This window comes from Acipenser ruthenus, chromosome 3 (genome assembly GCF_902713425.1).
Source record: "Acipenser ruthenus chromosome 3, fAciRut3.2 maternal haplotype, whole genome shotgun sequence".
In the NCBI taxonomy this organism is placed as follows: Eukaryota; Metazoa; Chordata; class Actinopteri; order Acipenseriformes; family Acipenseridae; genus Acipenser; species Acipenser ruthenus.
In genome coordinates this window covers 69755885-69782744 of record NC_081191.1, presented here as the reverse complement: position 1 = coordinate 69782744, position 26860 = coordinate 69755885, and the positions used below count along the sequence as shown (strand labels likewise).

The following is a 26860-nucleotide window of genomic DNA, read 5'->3' as shown; positions in this document are numbered from 1 at the left end:
TGATTCGTGAAAGTGATTTACAGTATAATCGTAAATCTCGAAAAACTACTCACTTCTAAATATTTTGTAGTCATTTTTGTCTTACTTTAGTATAAATACGTGTTAATTTGGATTCATATGTTGTTTTTTTCTGACTTTATGTGAACGAAAAGACACAAATTCGCCTGTTTTCTCATTGGAAATAGGTAAATTTCAAAATATCACTCCTGGTCACAAAAGCAAAGTTTGTGGGGAATAATAGCCATTTTCTATACTTTTGAGGCATAAGCAATTAGGAAATAAATCTTACTACCCAGGAACCAAAAAAAATAAAACATTTGTTACACAGTGTAATCAAGGGCGTTATAGCGAGGGTGTACTGTATTGTATTACTAAATCTCCACTAATTTCCTTCCATGCACAAGTTTGTTTCCTGTGTGAAACCAAAACATTCTCCTCAGCCTAAAACTGAAACTAAAAACAAATTAAGAACAAACTAAACTGCATCTGGTGATTTGTCTGTACATCTCACAAAAATGTCCAAACAGGTAATCTTTTGAAATACAATAAAAATTGCTAATAAAGCACTGGATCGCCCATAACAAAGCGCTGTACTGTACAATACTAAACTTCCAACAAACAGGGACCAACAACTTCCAATACACGCTGAACAAGTTCTTATTCATTTAGGACTATTTAAGCCATACAAATTATAAAGTAATTCCACCATTAAAATAACCTTTAAAATAAGCATTGATGTGTTATATTGTGTGTGTTCATCTTGCAGTCACACCAGTCGTCTGCAGGTATAGGTACTGTAGGCTGCAAGGAATCACAGTTCTCTAAATTGCATCTATAGTAAATAATTTCAGTTAAATAAATCAATTTAAAATTAAAACATATTCAAATACTTAAGCACTACAAATACTAGGTACTGGAATGATAGTCCAATGACAGGCAAAAGTTGTGAGGTATTGATTTTCCCTGTGCAATTATGCTGGCATATATATATTATATATATTAAATAGAGCACAATATATGAAATCTGTGCTTGCATGTATACAATGTCGTATGGCATTAAAAACCAGTAAGTCTCCATAGTAAAGCCAGCAGAGATTTTCCTTTCTGGCTTGTTTCATCTAGTTGAGTACCCCTTTCCTATCATATGTTACGCACATATTAAGAGGTCAGCTCTCGGCCGCACTACATCCATATACTGTACTATACACAAAGAACATAAGTGTAACAAAGAACTTCAATTGTTCTTATTTTAATATAATGTACAGTGCATACCGTTAATGCAACTGCCAGTAAACCAACAATACTACACAGCTATCAAGGGGTAATTCAAAGAAACACTGCACTAGTAAGAGTCAGAAACATAGATCTTATATCTTGAGTTTCAAAAACAATTGGAACAAATATTATCTACAGTAGATGTCTAGGAGCCAGAAGTCATATGTAAAGGATTAAATTAATTCAGGAACTTATCACAAAATTAGTGCAAACAATCTATTTTATCCTTTGTAATAAATCAAGGCAGGGGGAGTTTAAACGAGAAAGGTTATATGTAGTTTTACTCTCTGACAGCTACATTAAACAGATTTGGAAATGAACGTAAAAATGATATATATATATATATACAGCTACAGTGAGCTTTCTAAATATAACCACAAAAATGAACATTCTCCTAAAAACCTGATTATACAAACCAAAATTGTATAAACACACGTACCTGGTCTATCTCAGATTAAGGAATAAATAGTTCAAAACTGACATTAACCAGTCTCATTTTGTACGTACACTGTTCAGGGTTTGAATTTTACCCTAAGAAAATAGCATTTTAAAAGTCACACTTAATTTCATTGTATTACGATACATCATTTAAAAAAAAATGACAGCATAAAATATATTCTTCCTGTATTACAATGGTTTTTGTTGTAATGTAGAGTACCCTATGGATCTCAAAAGCCTGTCTGCTTTGTGTTTGCTGCCAGTTAGGCGTGCATACACTTGAAAGGTTTAAACTGTTCAGACACAGGCTACAAATAAACACCATCCCTGGTTGCAAGTTCAGAAAAGACAGGCATTTAAACGTAGTCAGGTGATATCACCTTTATCTTATTTAACCACAATGTCCTAGTGGGTTTGAAAAAGAGGAAGAGGATTTTCCAGTTCAGGTTCTTCCTAGTTAATGAAGAAACACCAACATTTCACAGTACAGTGTGTATCAGCGTTCCAAAGTTTCAATGTTGTATAGATCATGTGATCAATGTACAACACAAGATACACCTGTACTGTACAAAGGTGCTGTGTCACAATACGGTCCACAGTACAGAGTGCCCTATTCCTGAATTCAGTTTAAACACAATATCCCAAAGGAACAATGCAAATCCCAAGAAACAAGTTAAAGAGGTCACACCAGATAGTTAAGACTATTTACATATATACATTTTCGGTGGTCCAACATTGCTTGTATGAGAACACTGTACAAAAGGTGGGTAGCAGATAAAGTTACAGTTAAAAAAAAATATATATTTATCAGTTTTTCTGCAGTAGGTAAAATGTGTATTAAAAGTAGAGAAGAATACATATCATTACCGCAAGCAAGGAACAGTAAAGCTGAACAGCGACACATATCTGAGACACAGAAAATGCGTACTAGTTTCTTGCTTTATTCAGATTTTATGATAGTTTGAAGTTTTGGGTGGGTTTGTACATTGTACATAATATAATTTCTATCTTTTTAAGCAATTACACAATTCATTACAATACTCTAAAGCTGTTTGATACAACTAACTGAAATTATGAAATGGGAAAAAGAATGTGTACACTACATCATTGTTATGAGGTTCTTTTGAGGCTTGGTGTCATGAAAAAAAAAAAAAAAAACATTTTGAATATTTGGTGGTTGGATGAGGCACAGGATCAAATGCCAAGGGTTGTTGTTTAGGATAAGATTGAGTTACAGTTTCAGACCCCTGGCCTCGCCACTGTGCAGAAAACTTTTTTGATTTACACACTACACTGAGCCGTTTCAGTTCAGCAGCTACCGTAAGTTGTATTTCTCTGATAAGACTCCAGGTGGCATAGTTCTCCATGCTGCGCTCACACACTGCTTGTGCTCTCTCTCTCTTCTCTGCACAGGCCCCTTTCGGTTGACCCTGGTTGATTGCAGCTGCAGTTCAGTTCCCATGGCAACCTCTACAGTCTACAGTCAGTCAATACCACCCCTCCCCTGCGTTGCCATGCTAGGAACCTTCTGCTTACAGACATATGTTACAATACATATACCCTTGCCTTCAGAGCTCCCTTCTCACTCCTCAGTAGCAGCATAAAGACACTGCTTCAGTATTGCATCCGCATCTTTTCTTGGCTTCTGAAACGCAGCGACACAGCAACAATGCAGAGCAGAAACAGTCACTTCAGCACTACTGTGCTGCGCATCAAATATTGTGTCATCCATACCGGAAGCCCAATGTTTAACATATTTCTGTTAGTAAAATTACTGAAAAGTTTGTCATATATATATATATATATATATATATATATATATATATATATATATATATATATATATATATATATATATATTTTTTTTAAACAGACCTCTTTCATAGGTGCTGTACAAATTAATCTATACCAGTTGTACAGTGCAAAGGTGCATTGTGGTACAACTCAAACATTAATTAGCTATAAATATTTTTGCCAACTATTAGTGGTTAAGACTACAGATTTCATTTAATGAAAGATTATCATTTAATCTTGGTATTGTCATCTTTGACCCCACCCTCATTCCCATAGTTAAAACGTACAACACAGATGTACAGTACTGAAAGCAGTGTTACAGAGCACAATACATTTTTGCTATGCAGAACAGTGCACATATGGTTGCAATACAGTCTGTCTGCTTATCCGAACAAGCATTTGATAATGACATTAACCACAATGCAAATTACAAGCCAGCTTCTATGCAACACTGAAAACCACACCGTAAGTACCCCATTCGCACTTGTGACTTTTCTCATATGTCAACGCTCCAAAAAAGAAAAGGCCTGAAATTGCAGGACCACCTTTTCGTATCACATGACCATTGTGGTTGAATAGCTCAGTAGACACTCCCATACTCTCACACGCGTGAAAGGTAAATAGAAAGGTGAATGCTCTGCTAGCCAGGACAGCAGTGGATCAGTATTGAATGGTAATTATTTCAACATCATACAACTTTAATTATAAAAATATTAAAGGAAAAAAAAATTAACATTCAGGTTGTTTCTTTCACACAATATATGAGCTGTAGTGTAATTTGTCACAATTACCCTTTCTTGTTATTTAGTAACTGCGGTAAGCGATAAATATAAAAACTGCAGGATTGTGGATCTCAATAATGATCAATAATGTGGCAATTTGGCATATTCAGCCACCACTGTATTTTGCAGGCAACGATATGCATAGCTACCTACAGAAGTGTGTGTCTTTACATTAAAATGCCGATCATTTATTTTAGCTGCTTGCTTTTACACACACATAAAATATGGTGCCTTAAACTGAAAATGTGAATGGGGTTGCAGACCTAAACATGCGGCAGCCCTGGGCCAGCCTAGTAGTGTGAACGGGGTCTAAGCCCTCTTTTTGCAGGTTTGACCAAGAGTTGTACTTTTATAATTGCTTTAAACAGTGGTATTTATTAGCACAATACAATATAGCTTCTAACTGATCTTGCATAATGCTGTACAAAAATATTACCGAGCATTCAAATGTTCATATTGTGCAGTGTAATTTTGTGATGTAAATATTTGTAACCATTTAATTAATTACGAAACTCCCAAAAGAAAGTTACAATCTGAATACAAGTGGTTGCTGGGTTGTAAGACGAACTGATTATAGATCAGCTGTCCATTGGATTTCATTGCTATCCTACCTGCAACAGTTTTTAACCGCGAGGAATATTTTTGTGTGCAGCACATATGTGATACAGATTAAGACAGCGGTCTATTGAAACTGCAGGCCATTTTTACTGGCGCAAAACTTAACGTAAAACTACACTATTTATAAAATCAAAATGACCAAAAATAAAAAAGGGGGTGGGACATATCAATACCTTTGAACGACTGCAAAATAAATGCATGGTCTTAACTTTTTTCTTAATGTTGCCAAGTCCCAAGTATTGTACAGTATCTTGCTTCTTTTAATTGCAATTAATTATATTAGTTACATCCTGCATCCACTTAATGTGCATGGCCTGCAAGAGCGTGCTAACGATTGGGAATGTTTGCAGCACCTTGGGCCCACCTTCTAATGCTGACCTTCCTTTGTTTACAGCACATTGCTGGGATACTCCCTTTGATTCAGCCTGACACACGTGACCCGCAGCCAGTTTGCCAGTTTCTGCTCTGCAGTGTTGCTGCTAAAAATAGCTCCAGCTTGCCTTGGCTCCACAGCTAGTTTACATAAGCTCTTAGGGGGGAGACCCTGTTGAGGGGGTAAGCGACATACAGCGGCAGGAGCACCCTCAGCGCAAGCACACAAACCAATCCAGCACTGCTATAGCTTAAATCTGCATCGGCCCAAAGACATATAAACTCTTGGATATTATATAATGATTGGCAATTATTTTAACTACACAAACCAGAACAATAAGAAGTAATGTGTTAATTTCCCTGGATGCAGTAATTATGATTCAAACACATTTTTTTTTTTTTTTTTTGCAATGCCATATGTGAAGACATTTGTAAGTTTGCACAATAAAAAAATGTGACTACTACTATTGTAATTACTATTATATAGTTTAGCAAATATATAACACACACACATACTGTAGATCTATTTAAAAAAATATATATTTGAAGCGCTCTAAAGCCAACAAATTATATTTTTATTATTTATTTCTTAGCAGACACCCTTATCTGGGGCGACTTACAATTATTACAAGATATCACATTATTTTGACGTACAATTACATTCTTTTTTACACATTATTTTTACATACAATTACTCATTTATACAGCTGGGTTTTTTCTGAAGCAATCTAGGTAAAGTACCTTGCTCAAGGGTACAGCAGCAGTGTCCCTTACCTGGGATTGAACCCACGATCCTCTGGTCAAAAGTCCAGAGCCCTAACCACTACTCCACACTGCTGCCCCTAGAATTCTGTAGCACAATGACAGTGCCAAAGTTCTGTTGAGATATGTGGATATTTAGTTCATGCAATCATGTTTTTAGATGAAATCCAACACAGAGATTAACAAACTAACTATGTGTAATAAATAAGCAGTTTTAAACAACCAAACAACATGCTTTCCTTTTATGAAATTGTAATCTTTGGAAAAGGCTCAGATCAAAGCAAATTAGGAGGCTGTGTGGTCCATTGGTTAAAGAAAAGGGCTTGTAACCAGGAGGTCTCCGGTTCAAATCCCAGCTCAGCCAGTGATTCACTGGGTGACCCTGAGCAAGTCAATTAAACTCCTTGTGCTCCTTGCGACGTAGTTGTAAGTGACTCTGCAGCTGATGCATAGTTCACACACCCTAGTCTCTGTAAGTCGTCTTGGATAAAGGTGTCTGCTAAATAAACAAATACTACTAATAATGTTTCTTCAGAATGGCTAATGTCGCCTGGTGCTCTGTTTGTTTGGAATGGTAACCAAATCTCTGTAGCTGTAGTTAGTTGAGTCTACAGTACAAGTCCTGGATTCTATGCCTCCTCCACTCTGAAAAGCAGAGCAGATCTGATGAATGCATTTTTACCTGTAGCTTTGTGTTTTTGGTGTGTCTCCACCGTCCCCTTATGAAAGTTAAAGCAACACTTGTTGAGCTGTACCATATTGCTGTGCGTACATTTTATTTTATTTTAATATGTTTATATAAACATATGTAATGCTCAATACGATTATGTTATTTCACAGAGAACATCTTTCTGTTGATAGTTCACCTTTTTAAAAATCAGGGCCGTACCATTTGCTGGCCAACTACCAAAGAATGAAACCTGATCGATAACACTTTTATTCTGCTGATATTTAGAATTTGCATCTTGTTGATTCTGGTATGTTCAATCTTGTTATCTTGCTCAGGCAGGCCCCATAAGGGACACTGCTGTCTGTATGTAATCAGGAAGGGGATTCTCTGTAAGATTTTGTTTATCAGTATTATGTTCTCTAAATATAATAAGACATTATACAATCAAACAGGATGCTATAACAATGCAAGTGTTAAAGCTGTAATAAGCAGGATTGTGACATATTACAGCTTACAGAAGCAATAGAGGAAGACAACATCATCATATGGCATTTACATGGTGTTCTTCCGAAATCTTTACGTCACCTTTTTGTTTATGTTCAGATGTCCCTCTTTTCTTCTTTCCCACCACTAGCGCACTACTGTTGGTGCAGCGACAGGTGTCGTTCTCAGTAACCCCCAGTGAAGGCCCTCTTCCTCTACAACTGTACAAAAGGAGTGGTAATAGCTAGTCTTTGTCCAATCTCTCCATACTGGCTCTTTTTACTGGCTATCAACTGTCACCATGCACACATGAACTGCTAGGCTTAACCAATCCCTCACCTATACAAACCTAAAGCTGCCAGGTCTGAGGTTTGTGTTAACATTAAATCTTTTCCATAGTGGCTTGCTTTTTTCCCCTCTCCCTCTGCTCTTGTGTACTCCACAGCCCTAACTGTTTGAAATGACACCAAAAAATAAATAAAACAATTTCAACAACGATAAGGAGTACACAGAAGATACCAACCACACGCTTTAATTACTAATATTGATAGATAAGATTATTTTAAATAGGCAATAGTAGGGGCCTACAAAATTGCTGTGAACTTTACACTGGCGGGTAATATCACAGTGGGGTCTTGTGTAATTGGGCATGGCCAAACACAACAGAAAGTAAAGTGTACAAAACTGGAATTAGTTTTCCTGCAACGTATTTTCTCTCTAAATCTGACTCGCCCAAGGCTGCTTTGAAACCAAGTGGTTAAGTGGTGAACAAACTATAACAATGTGCCAAATTTCACTTCAATATTAGGACACATTTTTTGCTTTAAAATCCTTTTAAAAATGTTTAACTTACATGAAGCCAGCACAGCAAACCTGATTGATTTACGGCCTAGTCGTTGTACAATGCTGAAAGCAGTCTGAAACATGCAAGTCACGAAATGGAAACATTTCACACAGAAGTCATGTCCCTCTTTCTTACAGTAAGCCTTACTTGTCTGTTTTAACTTGTCTGTCAAAATAAGGTCACTCCCAACTGATGTACACAAATAAAACAAATTTGACCATTTTAATCACCTCTTTGAGTGTCAATTTCACAGGCCTTTTAAAAGAAGTGAGAAATGTGACGGAGGACTAAACTGTACATCCAAGCACTCATTAGGTTGAACAGATGGGACGAACATTTCTGGAAACAATCCAGAACACGACTTTTAATGTTTTTAAATATATATATATATATATTATGTGTACTATTTTAAAACAACAGTATTGGACACTATACCTTTAAAGTTTTTAATCATATAATTTACCAACCTGGAAAAAAAATAAAAAAAAATTGTGGAAAAACTTGGAAAAACAGGTTCCTTGGTATGTTGTAGGCTACACTTCCAGTAGTAACCGACCATCCAGACAGTTAACCGGAAACCAATGGAGGGGAGATAGCTTGTTTGAAGTATTTTATAGGGCTGCCAGTGTGGAACGGTGAATATTGTATTTAAGTTTTATTTATAGATTTTCAAGTTACAATAGTTAACAAACACAATGTCTCTCCCTTTCCATTAACCCCCCCTCCCACCCACCCATATCCCTCCTGCTCACCCATATCCCTCCTGCTCACCCATATCCCTCCCGCTCACCCATATCCAGTCTTTTCATTCTCCCCTGGCGTGGAAGAAGTGGGGTACAGGGGGTCCTCCCCCAGCGCGGGTGCAGGGGGCAACGCCCCCCACTGAAAATGAATTTCAGGGTTTTGCAGGGGTCCTGGGCCTAAATATGTGCCTTAATAGGGACACAATTCAAAATGAGTGTATATTTTTGGCATCCAGATTTGAGATTTAAAGAGCAAGTATGAAAAATAATACAAAATAATTTATTTATAATAGAATTTTAAAACCATAATTAGCAGTGATGTGCAAAGTAAATAAAGTCCACATATTTAAGTAACTGTTTGGCTTTGCAATAATTTATTACAGAAAAAAATGGGTGAACTCAGATACCAATGAAACAGATAAATTATATTTCAGGCACAAAAACAAACAATATCACATTATATAGATATCATAATACCAAGTGAGCCAGAAGAGAAAAATGTGAAGCAATTTCTAAATTAAAGACAAATAAAAAGCAGTATTAATTGGTAGTAAATCTGAATACAGAAAAGGTAAGTGCAAGCTGTGTTTTGTTTTTTCATGTATTCCATTTTTTCCTTTGCATTTTACACCAATTTTAAGTTTCTAAAAAAATGAATGGAACCAACCAGCCCTTACATTTATTTGTAGTCTTCCAAGATTGAGTATACATACTTTCCCTTGTCGCCGTTTCTCATTAACTAGAGTCCGAGAATGCACAAGTGCATAAATAAATAAATAAATAAATACATTTTAAAAAATGCGCTTGCGATTTTGAACACTGTTGATTTTACACTTTTCAGTTTGTTTCTACAGTAAATTGTATTATGTTTTTCTTTCATTTTTAATATTCACTTCACGTAGCTTCACTTTTTTTGACACGCAGTAGACAGTGGAGACAGAGGAAGAGGAGATTCGTACTGTACATAGGTTTGGACATAAATTTCCATTTGATTTGAACTTCTTAAAAAGGGAATTTAAATAATATTCTAAAATAAGAACCTTTGTCAATTCTCTTTAGTACTGTGCCTATTTAAACATAGATAGATAATCACAGTATGTGTTTATGCGTATTTGTATGTGCATGTTTGTGGGCGTGCTTTTTATCTGTATATGCATTTTGTGATTATGCAGCAAAAGATCTGACTGGTAGATCTTGTAGCTCATATAGTGATAGTTTGCGTTAAATAAAGACTGAATCAGCAAAACAAAGCACATAAAAATAAAATAATCAACAGTCATATTAATTAATAGTGCAATGCGTATATCGTTTCATGAATTAATTCGCGGTGTCCATGGAAACATAAGTCCGGAAACGAAATGCTCTCAGAAAAGGAATGTTTCACTCTACTTACATAAGTAATAAATTGTGGAAATTGCCGCTAATTTACTGGAAGAAAATAAATATTTTGAATACTATTCAATGGAACATACAAGCACTGTAAAAACTTTTTGTTTTCTTTTTGAAATAATTTCAGGCGGCTCATCTGGCAAATCAGACGGCTGGAAATGAGAAGGCTGCATATCCCTCCCACTGCACCCAGCCATTCCACCTTCCCAAAGTTTCAAGACATAAACAGTAATTTGGGTACTACACTAAGGGGCAGGAAAGGGAAGTGAGACAGAATCGACACACAATAGACAAAAGGGAGAAAAGAGGAGAGGAAAAAAAGGTGCAATTGAACAGGCAAGTGCAGGCAGGTTGGTGACCCGAATGAGAAGCTAATTTAAACTAGGCCAGGGACCGTGCTTCTAGGTGCTCCACAAAAGGCAGGAAGGGCTGCCAAACTGAGTACAATTTGTTAACTGACCCCCAAAGGGTGAATTTTATTTTCTCCAGTTTGAGAAACTGCATGACCCCCCTAATCCAATGAACAAAAGAAAGGTGGGGCAGCTTCCTTCCAATTCAAGAAGATCAACCGTCTAGCCAAAAGAGTAGCAAAAGCCAGAGAGTTGGACTGTGCAGTGTTCAGGGAGGAGTCATCAGAAACCACCCCAAATATTGCTGTCAGAGGTCACCACTCCAAGGGACCCTGCAAGATTTGGACAAGATATGGAAGTTAGAGCGCCAGTAGGAAGCCAACTCGAGGCAGGACCAAAACATATGAGAGAGAGTGGCTGGAGCCTGCTTACACCTATCACAGGTTGGGTCCAAGTCTGGCTTAATTTCGGACAACCTAACTTTAGACCAATGGAGGCGATGCAAAATTTTAAATTAAATTAGTCCATGCCTAGCACATGCTGAGGAAGAGTGGACCCGCCTCAGGACAGCGCCCCAATCTGCATCTGAGAAGACCATGTTCAAGTCCTGTTCCCACAAGCCTTTCAAGGACACTAGGGAATCAGAATGGAGAGCGGTGGGTTTGAATATATAGTGCCAATAGCAACCTTGCAGACTGGGCCAATCTAAGCCCTCCCCACCCCAGGTGGCACTCAGCCAATTGTGCGCCGCCCCCTGGGAACTCCCGTCCACGACCGGCAGTGGAATAGCCTGGACCCGATCCAGCGATCTCCAGGCTATCTGGTGCATCCTTCACTCCACGCAGAGTGCCTTTACTGGATGTGCCACTCGGAAGCCCCTACATAATCCATATATTGGTGACCAGTAATATTATTGAAAATTGGGTAGGGCCATACCTCCCAGTACTCGTCTCTGAAGCAGTGCCTTGCGGATACGGGGAAGCTTCCATTCATTTTCTAAGATCTAAACCCAGATCCCTTTTCAAAAGAAATTTTGAGTACAAATACAAATAATACAAATTAAAAAAAAAGATTTAAAAAAGCATTCCCTTCCAGCTAGTAATTCATTAAAATAAAGAACTGATACTGGACTTGTTTTATAAATATTGTTATTCGTGAAAGTACTAAAAAGTACAAAAATCCCTATACATTTTAATTCCAGTATTCAATGGCATTCTTACTGTGCACAGGGCTCTGTATCTTGACAAACAAATATGAATACATATCAGAATTGTCATCTACTGTAAATGTTATGGTCATAAAACAAAATGTACCTTTCCATCAGCCAATTGCACTCTCTCTTTGGGTCAAAAGACAGTATGCAAGAAAAATATATGTTTTGATAATTTACTTTTAAAGCAGGTGTAACCATTGTTACCCACAGTTTTGCAAACCTCATGTTTACTCTGGGTGGCCATGGTGTTGAACACGCTTATCCACTATCTGTGGCTGAACTATTTGGTAGTATCAATCATTCCCCACCTTCGCTTGCTCTTCCCTGAACTGCCTTACTGACAAAAAGACATGAAATGCACTTTGTATAGAAAGAAACCTTGCACAACCCTGTGGAAAACAAAGAAGAAGAAAAAAGAACCACCAGATTTCCCATTTTTCCATCAAATAAAAAGCTGTGCCTCAAATAATCAGTGATCAGCAGGGATCTTAGGAATCCGTTTGCTGCGGAACACTGAAAAACGCAGCTTTTGTATGATAACACCGCAAAACGCAGATTTTCTATGCTGTCAGAGATTTGTTTGTTTTACACTTGGGGAGGGGCAAAAAACACATGCAAGGCTTTTTTTGTTTGTTTGATAATAACCAAATCAATAGATGTACCATACATAAACATTAAGACAGGAAACTTTGCTTTAAATTTACGTAAAACATACCTGCCTAATAAAACTGCTTCGGGTAATCAGGTTCAGTGTTGAAATGAGGCTTCAGTTTACTTCAGTCAGTATCCAGAGCTGTTCAAAGATACCGAAAACAATAACAAATCACCCCTAAAGATCGGATCAACGAGTTTGGAAAGGATGAATTTTTTACGTTGATGGTAATGTGCCGTTACACTCGTAGGCAGACCATTGTGGAACACATGGGAAGAGCTAAACATAAATTGAATGCAAGGAAACGTAAACAAGATGAGGCCGAAACAGCAGGGCCATCGAAAAACACTGAAAAAGACCACTGTGTTTGGATCATTTCAGCATCTTACAACTGCCAAAGAACAGCGTGAAACTGTTTCAGATTTTGTCAAAATGTGTATAAAAGCTGACATTCCTCTGTACAAAGTGGATCAACCGGCAGTTCGAGATTTTTTGAGCAAGGGAGGTAGTGCCATTCCAAAAGTCAGAATGCTGCAGCTTCATTGTTTGTTTCATTGATTAATGGCACTGGTAAGCTTGTAACTTGCTTAGAAAGTGTAACAATTTGTATTTATTTATTTATTTATTTATTTATTTAGCAGACACATTTATCCAAAGTGACTTAAACGTGTTGCACTGTAACACAAGGTTGCAGTTCAAGAATAATTAAAGTTATAAACTGAAATACAACAAGTGTAACCACAACACCAATAAATACTTCCTGGAATTTGTAACTCCACATATTTTCATTGCATTTTCAATATCATTCACATTGCTGTTATTAACTCTGCATATGGACATTTAATCCAAGTAAAACTGGATGAAATGATGCTATTATCGCTAACACATAAAAAAAAAAAATATATATATATATATATATTTTATTTAACATTACATAATTTAACATTATGTAATCAGTAAAACTGCTAAATAATATCGCAAACAGAAGTCATAATAGCAGTACAGTATTTCATGTTAGATTTCGTGGATAGATGAAATGATAGCCGTATCAGTTCAGAGACGATAGACAAAGAGAAGGAGATGTGATACCTTTTATTTCGAAATGTCACATTTTTCAAAAAACTACAAAGTGGTCTGTAATTCAATATGTCAACGTAACATTATTCATCAGCTGGTTAATTCTATAGGGCAGGGGCACTCTATTTTAATACCTTGTTTCCATGGACAGCCAACTCGAGTGCGCTCGAATTAATCTGAATTCTCCCAGAAAAAGGAGGCGTTTCCATGGTTTTCCGAGTTATCACGTGAGTTGGGCAGGAAATACTTGCGAGTTAAAGGTCAAGACATGCATTCGATACAGACGGGTATTACAGTTGAATTGTCAATAAATTAAAAGATAAATCCATCTAGATACTCTTTCGCATTTGTTTCATGCAGTACATATACCTCTGGCAGACTGGTATGCAGATCAGGTTAAAGAAGTGCGGGACAAGGGAAATAATGTGTCAGATGTCAAAGTGGATATGAGAGTGTCAGGGATGAAGCCAGTTTGCTTAAAAACATTAAGTAGACCGGACATTTCCATCAATGGATTTAAAAAATCTAGAATTGATCTGATGCGATCAGAGGCACTGTAAACTGCGCTTGCTACTGTAGTAGGACTGTTCTTTTTAATGTTAAGCATTTTTCATGTCCTTTTTTTTAACAAAGGTTTAATTAAGTAGCAGCCAAAATTGTTTATACCAGTCTTGTTAGAAAATCCGGCACGTACCCGGGTTATGTGGTTCATGGAAACGTAGTATATGTGAAGGTCCGAAATTCTTGGTTACAGCAAGGTCAAGGTCCGGAGCACATTTGCACTCCCATCCCCACACCGACAAACAAACACAGAGCTACAGAAATATAGGACCAAATATTCAAACGCCTTGCGTGTGTCGCAAGGGGAGTTGTAGAGATTTTTTCCGCAAGTCCTTTTTGCGAAAAAAGTTGCGCTTTTCAGTGAGATTCAAAATAGATGAGTTGTTCTCTTGCAAGTGCTTTTCCCTCAAATTTGGGGGAGGTGTCATAGATAATCCCGCAAGTTCACCACCACGAGTTAAATTCAAACAGTAATTTGCTCGCAAATCACAGTGTTGCATGGAAATCACTTAAGACTGGTTACACTCCTCTTAATTATTTTGAAGTATTTCAGGACAATCTTTGTTTCTAGTTAAAAAGTGAACATGGGGGGACAACTATGTATTTTGCCCCTTCACTTTTTTTGCTCTGTGTATATGCACAATTATTCTATGTTTTGTTACGATTTCGCATTTAAACAGTAAAATGAAATAAAAAGTGGAAAGGCATTTAGATGACTCCAGAAGGCCGACATTGATAAAAATAATAATAAAAAAACAATAAACGCACCCTACACAACCCGCAGTTTGTGGAGATTGCAAAAAATAAATAAATACATACATTTCAGTTTAGGCTAGATAGTTGTTAGCTTGGTTTGTTTTTATTCTCTATTAATTAAAATCTATTCATTGAAAAAAAGGAAAGAGAGAACCAGACCGTTATTATTGTTTATATATATATATATATATATATATATATTGTGACAAAGCACAACTCACTCGGGTTCGTGCCCCTTTAAAAATACGACCCAGAACAATGAAATGGAGTTTTAAGCGCTAGTGCGCTATTTTTAATAAACACAAAAGTAAACAAAAACACACAAAATACAAAAGCAAAATAAACACCTAGCTCCTCTTGGAGCACTAACTCAACTTCCAGGAACACCCTTCCTAACATGGGACAGCTAAGCTGTTTTCCCGTCCTTACAAAAACACACTGGTGTCACACCGCACTTACTTCTTCTCTGGCTACTCGGAGACAGAGCACCTCTCCTGCCTCCTTCTACTCAGCAGCCTAGAGCAGACTGACTGCTCTCCTTATAAACCCTGCACCTGGCTCTAATTTACAATCATAGCCAGGTGCAGGTGATAATTAACAATAAAACAATTAACAGAAAACATTCCGCACATGTTTTTACTGCAGAGAGGTTTTAACCCCCTCCCTGCTGTCTCGCACATCCCCCCCCATGTCTTTTCAAGACACCGGCCATGCCACGGCCACCTCCCTCCACCCTTAAAAGACCACCCAGCCTCAAGTCCAGCAATGTCCATTGCCGCCCTCTTCCACGGGCGGGCTTGAGGATGGGTCGGTCCTTCCGGCGCTGCCAGGAAGGGACCGCAAACCGGCGACACGGGACCCCACCGGGCTAACAGGGCCAACCGAAGCGTAGGCCGGGGCACTGGAGGATGCCGCAGTGGACACAGGTCTTCCCCTGGGAACTGGCGCAGTGATGTCCGATCACCCAGGGGGAGCGAAGCAGCTAACAGGGGGAGCATCAGCGACGTCTGGCAGCAGCCCAGCGACGTCTGGGTGCTCGGGGAGAGCGGAGCAGGTAACCAGGGGCAGAGCTGTGGCCAGTGCTGCAGACTCCTGGGCTCCAGGTCCAGCACAGGGAGGTCCAGGAAGACCGGCAGGGTGTCCAGGAGCAAGGGGTGAGGGACTGGACGCAGCGGCGCCGAACTGGACTGTAGGGGTGGTGGTCGGGGCTGTGGTGGAGGTATGCTTTTCACCTCCTCCCCTCTGGGCTCCTCCCCTCTGGGCTCCGGAAGCGGCGGCTCCTCCCCTCTGGGCTCCGGAAGCGGCGGCTCCTCCCCTCTGGGCTCCGGAAGCGGCGGCTCCTCCTCTCTGGGCTCCGGAAGCGGCGGCTCCTCCCCTCTGGGCTCCGGAAGCGGCGGCTCCTCCCCTCTGGGCTCCGGAAGCGGCGGCTCCTCCTCTCTGGGCTCCGGAAGCGGCGGCTCCTCCTCTCTGGGCTCTGGAAGCGGCGGCTCCTCCCCTCTGGGCTCCGGAAGCGGCGGCTCCTCCCCTCTGGGCTCCGGAAGCGGCGGCTCCTCCCCTCTGGGCTCCAGAAGCGGCGGCTCCTCCTCTCTGGGCTCTGGAGCTGGAGTCAGCAGGGTACCTCTTGCTTGCTCCCACTTTTGGAGTAGCAGGTCTAGCTCTGTCGGCTCCGGATCCGGTAGCCCCCACTCCTGTCTCCACTTCTTTGTCTGCTCTTTCTGAGCAGCGGTGTTACGATTGATCATTACGATCAATTCTTTAAAATCCATTTTCTGGGTCGTAGGGGTGCCCACACACTCTGCCCGCATTCTCCACCATATGTGACAAAGCACAACTCACTCGGGTTCGTGCCCCTTTAAAAATACGACCCAGAACAATGAAATGGAGTTTTAAGCGCTAGTGCGCTATTTTTAATAAACACAAAAGTAAACAAAAACACACAAAATACAAAAGCAAAATAAACACCTAGCTCCTCTTGGAGCACTAACTCAACTTCCAGGAACACCCTTCCTAACATGGGACAGCTAAGCTGTTTTCCCGTCCTTACAAAAACACACTGGTGTCACACCGCACTTACTTCTTCTCTGGCTACTCGGAGACAGAGCACCTCTCCTGCCTCCTTCTACTCAGCAGCCTAGAGCAGACTGACTGCTCTCCTTATAAACCCTGCACCTGGCTCTAATTTACAATCATAGCCAGGTGCAGGTGATAATTAACAATAAAACAATTAACAGAAAACATTCCGCACATGTTTTTACTGCAGAGAGGTTTTAACCCCCTCCCTGCTGTCTCACAATATATATATATATTAAATAGGGGAAGTTAGCAGGGAATGTTCCTACGTAGTTGTAGGGGTACAGGCAGATATGAACGCGTTTAGGTTCAACACCAACCCTAAATAAAATGTTGTTCCTGTTATTAAGCAGTAGTGGAAATCAGAAGCAGTGGTATTTAAAAATAACGGAAGCCAGTTTTCACTTTAGTGAAGTAGGCTACAATATTTGTTTTCATTAAAAACTTGTCGTTTTATTGAAATTAATGTCCAGCTTTCATATTGAAACTGTATTAATTCATGTTAATTTATTCATTTCCGCAGCGCTGCGATAATTGCAGTGTCTCCACATCTCTTTTAGATTTCACTCGCAATTTTACGCAAAACATTCGCAACGCAAGCAGAGCTGCGAGAAAGATGAGAAAATTCACAAGACCTTTGAATATTTGCCCCATAGTTTTTACACATGTTTGTTTCAGAGTTCTTCACTAGGTTTATAAAGGAGTTTTATTTTTATTTTTTTTACTGACTTGTTACTGCATGAGTTATTTCCCTGCCATACCATTGTGTTTCACCATTGCAAAAACAAAGCAAATTGTAGCAAACAAAAGAAAAAAAAACGGAACTGAAAAATCACTCTGCTTTCTCTTTCAAGAGAATTAAAAATAAAAAAAACACCTTACAAATAATAGAAAATGCAGTAAGTGGGAGAAGTGGCAGGTCCTCAAGGGCCTTGCGTTACAGGTGAGCTCAGCAAGAGCAATACAGAGACACAAAGATTTACATCAGTCAGAATAGAACGCTGGTATTAATAATGTTTGTCTTTGAGAACGAATATCTGCACACATAATGTGATCTGCAGATACTTAAGACAGGAAACATTTTAACTGCATGTGTTGTAAGCCTGACTTGGATCGCAGAATCTGACAATTTTAAAATTACCAATACAATCAGCATACTCATGGTTAAGCTTTGCACACACAGCACATTTTGGTGGGTCGTGGAATGATGCGATATCTGTCGTGGCCGGGGTTCTGTCCATTGCGCTACCATTGCTTGTAAAGTGAGTTTTCGTACACACGAGTAGTACAGTACGGTACCATATTGTGTGCTTTCTGAGTCAGGAGTACCAACAGCAACACAAATACATGTTGACTCGTAAGAGCATTATATTTTATGTTTTACCGGTAATATTTTTAATTAGCTTGGAAAAGCTACTTAACAAAAAAGGGCTTTGTAGCACCGGTACATGTCATTGTTTTCTTGGTCTTTGTGAAGTGCGATTTTCTGAACTCGTACCATAAGGTATGAAAATTGGATCTTAATTGTGTATTTTCAAAAAAATTACTAATTACGGTTGTTTTATTCGCCATAGAGAAGGGATATGTTGATGCTTACAAAACAGGCCACAGCAGCCAACGCACTGAGTTTCACTTCATTTGAGCTGCTAATACTGTTGACGTCTTGTACATTTTGATTTATTCATAGCTTGCACCGAGTATCTGCGTCTTACTATCACAGGACCCACCTACTGTACCCTCGTGTACCACACTCTCATAAGAACTATGCTGTCTGAAAAACTGATAGCATTTCCAACATGAATGCAAACATAGATTGGCATATGACTTGGTGGTATGGTCAAAATGTACATGCGGTCCGGAGTCCGCTTATTGAGTACCCCTGCTATGGGGTAATGGCCTTACTGTAGCTTGCAGTACTTTGGCTTTACTTAGTGCAGTAACCGGTCTCATTCACTATTGCTTGGTATTGTAAATATGGATGTTACAAGAATTGTGATTGGCCAAGCATGTGTCTGTGCATTAACCTGGAAGCAGTGGGCAAAATCATTGAAACTCAAGACAGCATTTCCTATTTTTCTGTCCCCCCCCCCCCCCCCCCCCTCCCCCCTCCATACGTGTTATTCCCTTTTCTGTCTCTTTCTGCCTTTGCAGAAGATTTCTGTTCATGTTTTGAGATTCTTCAGAGGCAGACAAACAGTACCTGTTTCTGTAGTTACTCTGAAGCAATGGTAAGACCTTTTCATGATGGACGTGAGCAATACAGAGACCAGTAGAAACTTGCTAGTAAATGACTAGTTTTTACTACAAAAACAACTGCTGTAGATTATTAGTACACGGTGTTTGTACCAAACGTCAGTGCCAACTTGCATAGCATGGCCAAATACATCTGCCTCGGCAAGTATAAATAATCACATCATGAAAACCAAATCATGTTAGCAAAAAATGCTTTTGCATTGGCTGGTGCAATAAGGGGAAACAGGACAAAATAACAGGTGATCATGTTTCAGCTCAGAGCAGAACTGTACAAAAAAAAAAAATGGATAAACGCACTAAATTCCTTAAAGATTTTGCATCAATGATCCATAATTCTTCCTGACATTGAATGCGTAATTCCAGTGTCTGTTTACTCTGAGCCAAGGCAGCTCTGTTATACTGCAGTTCAGCAAACTTAAACATTAAATCAAATAGCAGAATGAATCAATGAATCAATGAATGAACACATTAATTAACTGTGGATATGTGTAAAATGTATCAGTAAAATAATTAAATGGCATTTCTAGAAGAGTTTGACTGCAGTAAGTCTACTGCGTAGTTCTGTTTATTTACAGAAACTCAGTATAAATTCAATAAACTTACTGTTATGCCTTGATCTAGTTCATTGTTTCTCCTGATAATCTAGTGTTGGTATTAGCAGCTTTATTGATAGGTGGATTTTTATTTTCATTTTTAACATAATTCAATATATTCTGTACCTCAACCGGACAAGGGTGTTCATTTAATTAATTATTTCATTACAGTTTCTCCCTTTGTCCAAAAGTGCATTTGAGTTTAGTATTGGCAGGCTGTTTCTTGTATTTTTTTCAGAAACGCAAACCATTGATGATGAACAAGCCACGCTGCTTTCAAATGCTGTATTTGCAACTTACTTTCAGGTAATTTGTATGAGCATTCACAACTGCTAATAACTTTCTAAATGCATCGAAATGAATCTCATGGTTCTTGCGTTGGACAATAAACTTGCAAAACCAGTCTTGATGCGTCAATAGGGTGTAGGTACAAAAAAAAAAACAAAAGCAAATCACCATACCGGTTGCAACCGAAACATTGTACTGTGAGTGTAGAATAATTGGAAATTTCTGAGTGACTAAGGTCACTAGGTAAAATAATTTAGGTTCCCATCAAGTGTAAGTGGATTTTAACTATAAAAAGTTTCGAACAAAAACCAAGCATCCTCTGGGCATAATGCTAGGTGAATGGCATCTCTGATGAAATAGATTTTAAAATTGCCATGCGAAAAAGATCAGGATCATTGATACTTTTCAACATCCAGCTTGATGAAGAACAGCAAGTTGAAGCTGAAGTTTACGATGGCGGAAACAGCTTTTGCAAATTCAGATCAGATTAAAAGCACAGATAAAGTTGAAGGATACATTAGGGCTGTGTTTGAAGGTTTGTTCGCTAGCCAGGAATTCAAAGGTAGTTATAAACCTTCGAAGGTTCGTCAGGTGGCATTCATGCACTGTGGTGGTTTTTTTTTTCTCTGTTAACAGAAAACATTTGACAATGTGTGAATACTATAAATCACACATTAAATGTCACGCACATGCAAAATTTGGATCTTTTGATTTGTATAATGCATATTATGTAAACAAAAGATGTTGTATATTAAAATCCACTACCAAATTGTTATACGTAGCAACTCTATATGGCGCCACTGCAGTATACTGTGGGGGTACCTATAGCGGTTGTAGTGCTTCAGTAAAATGTGTACTGAACACCTAGTGTTGAAGATAGTGTAAGAGAAGTGCTATGGTAGAATATGTTTGAAACATACAAAATATACAAAATATACGCTAACACTAATAACTTGAACACTGTCCCCCCCTCCCCCCTCCAGCTCGTGTTATCCAGAGGCAAACCTTTAATTTCTTCATTTGCCATCTCGACATCAAAGCACTGTATAGCGTAAGCTGTATTGAAAGAAATGTCTCGAAACCCCTTTGTTTGGAATTTTTTTGTTAAATGCCCAGATAACCAAAAAAAAATGTTGAATGCAAACTGTGCAAGCGACTGTTGATGTATCACGGAGGCACAACCAATCTCCGGGGTCACTTCACAAGCATAAGTTCATATTATTATTAATAATTTTAGTAGTAGTAATACAATGTGACTGGTAACCTGCTTGGAACGGTGACTGTTAAATAAAGCTTTGTTTTGCGCAAGTGCGCTGCAGTTGGTGCTGCTGCAATGCAAGCTTACTGTATTTATCACAAGCAACATCAAATACGTGTAAATAAACAACGTGTATTTTTATTTAAATGATAAAAACATGATTACTGTTCTATATAACGTATTTTTAAACTACATGTGAATATTTTATTCCATTTATATGGATTACCTGTAAAATAATAGGATTTTTAATCAAATATAAACAAGTAGCTATGGTAAATTGTGCAAATTAGTACCATAGAAGGTTCGAACCTTCCTTCGGTACTGTGTGCCGAACCTTCGAAGGTCAAAATGTACCCTTCATTGCAGCCCTCGGATAAACACTGTAACTGACATTCACAACTGTAAAGTTTTTATGTACTATACTACGCTATATTGTATCTATAGGAATGAAGTGTGGGATGGGATTTTATTGCAGTCTGAAATTTAGTAAAAAAAAATAAAAAATAAAAAAAAAGCTTATAAAAATGTGCTTATAAAATTCAGCAGCACTACAGTAAAATTCAGACTGTACATACCTGTTAGGCTATGTTTTATCACTGCACAGCGAGGTGGTACCAGTACCAAAGAACATATTGTATACCAGTGTGTCAGCTATAGGGGTTTGTGTGTGTGTGTGTGTGTCTGTTTAATGGGGATAAAATGTCTTGCCTCTTTATTAATCTGTATAAGAAAACGTTTGTTTTTCTGTAGGGTAATTGCATCCCTTTCCTCCAACTCCGTGAGACTGTAGACGACAATAAAACTGCAATTTATCACATTAAGTATTTGATTGTGTTATTTTCAAACAACATGACATTAACTGTAAACTATGCATTGTTTTTTTGTTTTTTTTTATTAGACATGAACAGGCACATAAAATAAATACAGTGCTACCCTGTTATAATGCGGTTGTCGGGATCCATAATTAGGAGACTGCGTTATTTGTGTTTCGCCTTATAAAGAATATTGGCATTTTTGTTCCCGAAATGATTTACAATGCCCACAAGTCAAATTAATAGCGTACGGTGAAAAATGAAGGAAGGAGACGCACACAATTTGCAGGTACTTGTATCCACGGTTTATTGGGACCATTGTTCCTGGCCTGGTAGCCTGGGCCACACCAAAAACAAACAAACAGTCTTGCACACTCACAGCAGCTTGTCTCACTCTTTAGCACAGCACATTTTTTTCCCTACAGCAGCCCTCTTTGGAGTCAATCGTATCAAGAAAACCTCTTAGTTTTTCTTCGTCTTAGCTAGCCATCCACACAATGTAGATTTTGCAACATTTATATCTTTTGAAACTGCTGCTTGAGTTTCACCTTTTCTTACTCTGTCCACCGCATCGAGTCATTTTAACAGAGAAAGATTTTTGTTTTTTGCCGTCTGCCATGCTTTGTACTGTATATCTGGAACGTTCACCCAACGTTTGAGTCAAATTGCATTATGGGAGAAATGGGAGCCATGACCTTACCGTGTTATAACCGATTCCACACTTTAACAGGTCGCTGTATAACAGGGTAGCACTCTACCATGACTCTTCTTTATGTGCTACATCATTTCTCCCAACAGCGTTGTCACATCACCTGCCTAACGTCTTTATCATCCGGAAACCACAAAAAATAACATAGCCTTAATATGGCAGCCATCTTAGATCAGGTCAAAACTAAGGGTGTCATTAGAGTTTGTCCTGAAATTATTTTATGTGATATTAAACTCTTACAAGCTCGCTCCCCATACAGGGATACCTAAAAGTAAATATTGAACTTTTTTTTTTTTTTTTTTTTTTTTTTTAAATATATGCCATTCATTATTATTATAATTTTATTAATTCAAGCTTTTACTCCATTCTAGGGGGAGCAGCAGACGTTTTGATAATAGAGTACAATTGTTATAGTAATAAAGCAGATTATCAAAGGTCTCAAAAATGTAATGTTCGTATTTAAAATAATTATATGAATTGGATCTTATTTAAAATCAGAAAGCTTTATATGATAAAGCAGAGAACCAATCACAGACTATTTTGTTTTGCACTTTTTGTACCCTTGTTGGCTACATGGTGAGTCCGCAGTGTGAAAAAAAGCGGTCGGCTGACGGCACACGCTTCGGAGGACAGTGTGTGTTCATCTTCGCCCTCCCGAGTCATAATAATTGGTCATTCCAAATTGGGAGAAAACAATTGGCAACGACTAAATTTAAAAATAAATAAAAATCAAAATTAAATAATTCCCATTGATAAACATGCAGATGTGTTTAACAAAGCAATTCATAGCCTTTTTTAAAACAAAACAAACAAAAACTTGTTTTGAATTGAGTTATTTAATTCAGGGATTTTGAGGGAGCAGAGGGTCTTTTTTACATATTATTTATTCTCATTGAAGGTTCAATGGAAAAAAAAAATACTGGTATATTAAATTAATAAAAAAAAAAAAATTAACTTTCAATTGAATATTAAACATGATTTCACATTTACTGCTGTACTAAGCAGAACACAACAATTTTCTGGACGGTAGAACACTATTATGATACATAAGGAAAAGCTCTTTGCACACATGTGCATCTGTGCTGGAAAACAGATCATTTGGAAAACCCCATGGCTAATTAACATAAAGCTCAATCTTAAGCACGCAACAAATACCCCTTTTGTCAAACATTCTGCAAATTTACATCTACCTCACACAAGCAAACTAAGAATAAAAATGTACTAAAATATTATTTTGGCAATAAAACTGCTTTAGATTTTGTTTTTTTAAATGACCTAACTATTATTATTATTATTATTATTATTATTATTATCATCATCATCATCAGCAATCATATCGGTGCAGGCATGCAAGTATGTAAAACATCTACAGCCAGTCATTGTGCGAAACAAAAGTTAGGTTGTTTAATTATGAACTAGAATGCCACTTAGCCAGTAAAAGATTGCAGCATAATACAAAAATACACCAGGGATAAAATGATAGACACGTCTGCCGCTTAATGTTAGTTTATAATTTATGGATTTTCCAAACGTTTACTACTAGTAAACTAAACTGAGACGTTTAAAAGGTGGCAGCCCTTAACCGTTGTTTTTATAAACCTGTTTTTTTTTTTTTTTTTTTTACACATTTTAAATTACAGTTGAATGTTTTTTTTCTTTGCTTTAAAGGAACAGTTAATAAAAAAAAATGGCTAGGTAGTAAAGACTGATGATAGATTTTGCTGCCCCCAGTTTGGTCTCTTGAATGTGACTTACCTGTGAATTTAGGACTAGCTTTAGGTCATTAAAACATGGATTCTCTTATTTGCTGTGGTGGTGACAGAAACATAACTGAATGGTATGAATAACAGCACTGTGTAGTTAAAAGATTGACTCCACCTTTAGTGGTAACACAAACAGTGGGGAGATTAGGATTATTTTAAATACTGAGATATTTATACAAATACCTCCCTCACAGGAATGATTAATTACATGAAAAGAAAGTTGAGTTCAATAATTATGTTGCCACCGCATAAAAAGCAACAGGTAAGCTATGGTCAATCTCTCTCTCTCTCTCTCTCTCTCTCTCTCTCTCTCTCTCTCTCTCTCTCTCTCTCTCTCTCTCTCTCTCTCTCTAGTAAATGAAATTGTGTGACACAGGTGAAACAGTATCTGTTGCAGCAGCACTACATATTTCCAAGGCAAATGATTTTGTATTTTATTTGAATATAGTAGCTGTTCAAACCAAGCATCCCTCCTTGAGAAGCTGACTGTACCTTTCCACAGCTAGAAATGTGAAACCAATTGGGCAAAAAAGAAAAACAACACTGTCTTGTTGCAGTACCAGAAGCTATCAACTCAGCACCTAACCAACCAGTAATTATGTATTGCTTTTTAACAAGGAAAGCAAAGCTGGCAAAATGTATAGAGTACCGTATTCCTTCGAATTTAAGAAGCAGCCCAAATTTCCCACCCTCAACTTGTGGAAAAAAAATCAAATAAAGATGCATTTACTCATATAAAAAAACGACATATGGAAGCTGTTTGGAGCCGTCTGCTGTCACAAACAGCATTACAGTTATGCGCTGCTTCTCATTTCCAGTTGTGATTACTCACACATGTTTTTCTCCCTTTTTTGAACAGTGGTATTGCTTGGCAAGAAGAAAAATACAGGGGTCTGATTAGAACTGAGATAAATAACGAAATGCTGAAATTGTAAAACCTTGTCTTTGAATTGCTCAAGAAGCTAATGACGTTTTCTGACGGGGAAGACCCTGTCTCCGGTTCAGCTGTGCTGCTGCTGTAGTAAACCAGAAGGCTTGCCCGGAGCTGAGCAGGTCAGGAGGTCCTTATTGGCTGGGGTCGTACCCGGGGAGCCTGTGCCTGTTTCAGAACACAGCAGCGCCAGTTCGAGGCTACCACAGCCATAGCTACACAGGCAGGTGCTGAGTGAAACTGAAATTTAAACTTTAAACACTTCAAAATAAACAAATGTGGAAATGGCGTTGTAAAATGAAGGTGAAAAAAACTCACAGTTTTGCTTCTTGTTTATTACATTCCACATAACAAAGTCGCAACAAAAAATATATATTATCAGGGCTAGAAGTTAACTTAAGGCAGAAGTGAGGATCTGTTACTTGCCCGGGAAAATCGGTAGCAAAATGGTCTTAATTCAGTAGTGGTTTATTCGACTAATAATTATATATAAAAAATAATTTAAAAAATAAACACCTACCTACTGTTTTAAATAGACTGAATAACCCAAACTATCACATAGTAGGCCTATATTTAAATCATAAAGTATTTATTGAAACCATGTTGTGCTCAACTAAGTAATGGAGCTCTTGACTTCTCATGAATTTCTTGACCTTATAAATTATAAGGTTACAACCACAAGCGAGCTGTTTTGAACATGAAAGCTAATTCCACCACGGCAACGCTTCATTTGAAAGATTCATGCAATGTGTTATAGTAATAGGTTTGTTCATAAATATGTATGCTCGCAACCGGCCTTTTCACTGCATTTTTAAGACTTTGCGGTCCTATGTTGGACCTGGTCCGACATCGGACCAACTTCCTGCGTTGTTGTGTATCTCCAAAGTTATTATATTCTCTTTGGTATTTCTTCACTCAGGCCAAGCAAACAGTCACCATAGCGTTGTGGAATACAATAGTTTCCAGCACACAAAACTTCCCACTCTGGCTTCTGGTTCCTTCGCATTGCCTTTTTTTCAGGTCTTATAGGGCCCTATGGAATCCGTGTTAACAAGTACACGGACGGAATCACGGAATCAAAAGAATAATGCGGAATTAAGTGCTGTACGAAAAAAAAAAAAATTGGCAGTAGAGCGTTAAACTTACATATTTTACATATTTGAAGGGAAAATGTGAAACTTTATTGGTCAGTAAAGGCAGTGGCGTAACTTTGGTTTCAAAAGTGGGGGGTGGGAGGGGGGCAGTTTTTGTAGCTGGGTTATAAATGAGGCGGGGTATTCTTTAAGGGATAAACGACGAGAAGGGCTGAATCAGTGAAAATAACTCACCGTTCGAGTGAGTTAAATAAATGCAATCACGGAAAATAAATAGAAAGGACTTAGACAACGTTGCTGACTATTTTTA

The 26860-nt window shown here is 38.1% G+C and overlaps 1 protein-coding gene across 3 annotated transcripts in view; it reads right to left on the bottom strand.

Annotated features, from left to right (window-relative positions):
• The window catches only part of LOC117394828 (guanine nucleotide-binding protein G(olf) subunit alpha), a 153299-nt gene that overhangs the window by 14279 nt on the left and 112160 nt on the right, over nucleotides 1-26860 (bottom strand). Inside the window, exon 1 of one of the 3 annotated variants that reach the window (XM_059015653.1) lies at nucleotides 7297-7401. The exons of the other annotated variants lie outside the window; for them this stretch is intronic. The gene's annotated coding sequence lies outside the window, so the exon portion shown is untranslated. Of the gene's footprint in view, nucleotides 1-7296; nucleotides 7402-26860 lie in introns of those variants that run through there. 3 annotated transcript variants of the gene reach the window in all.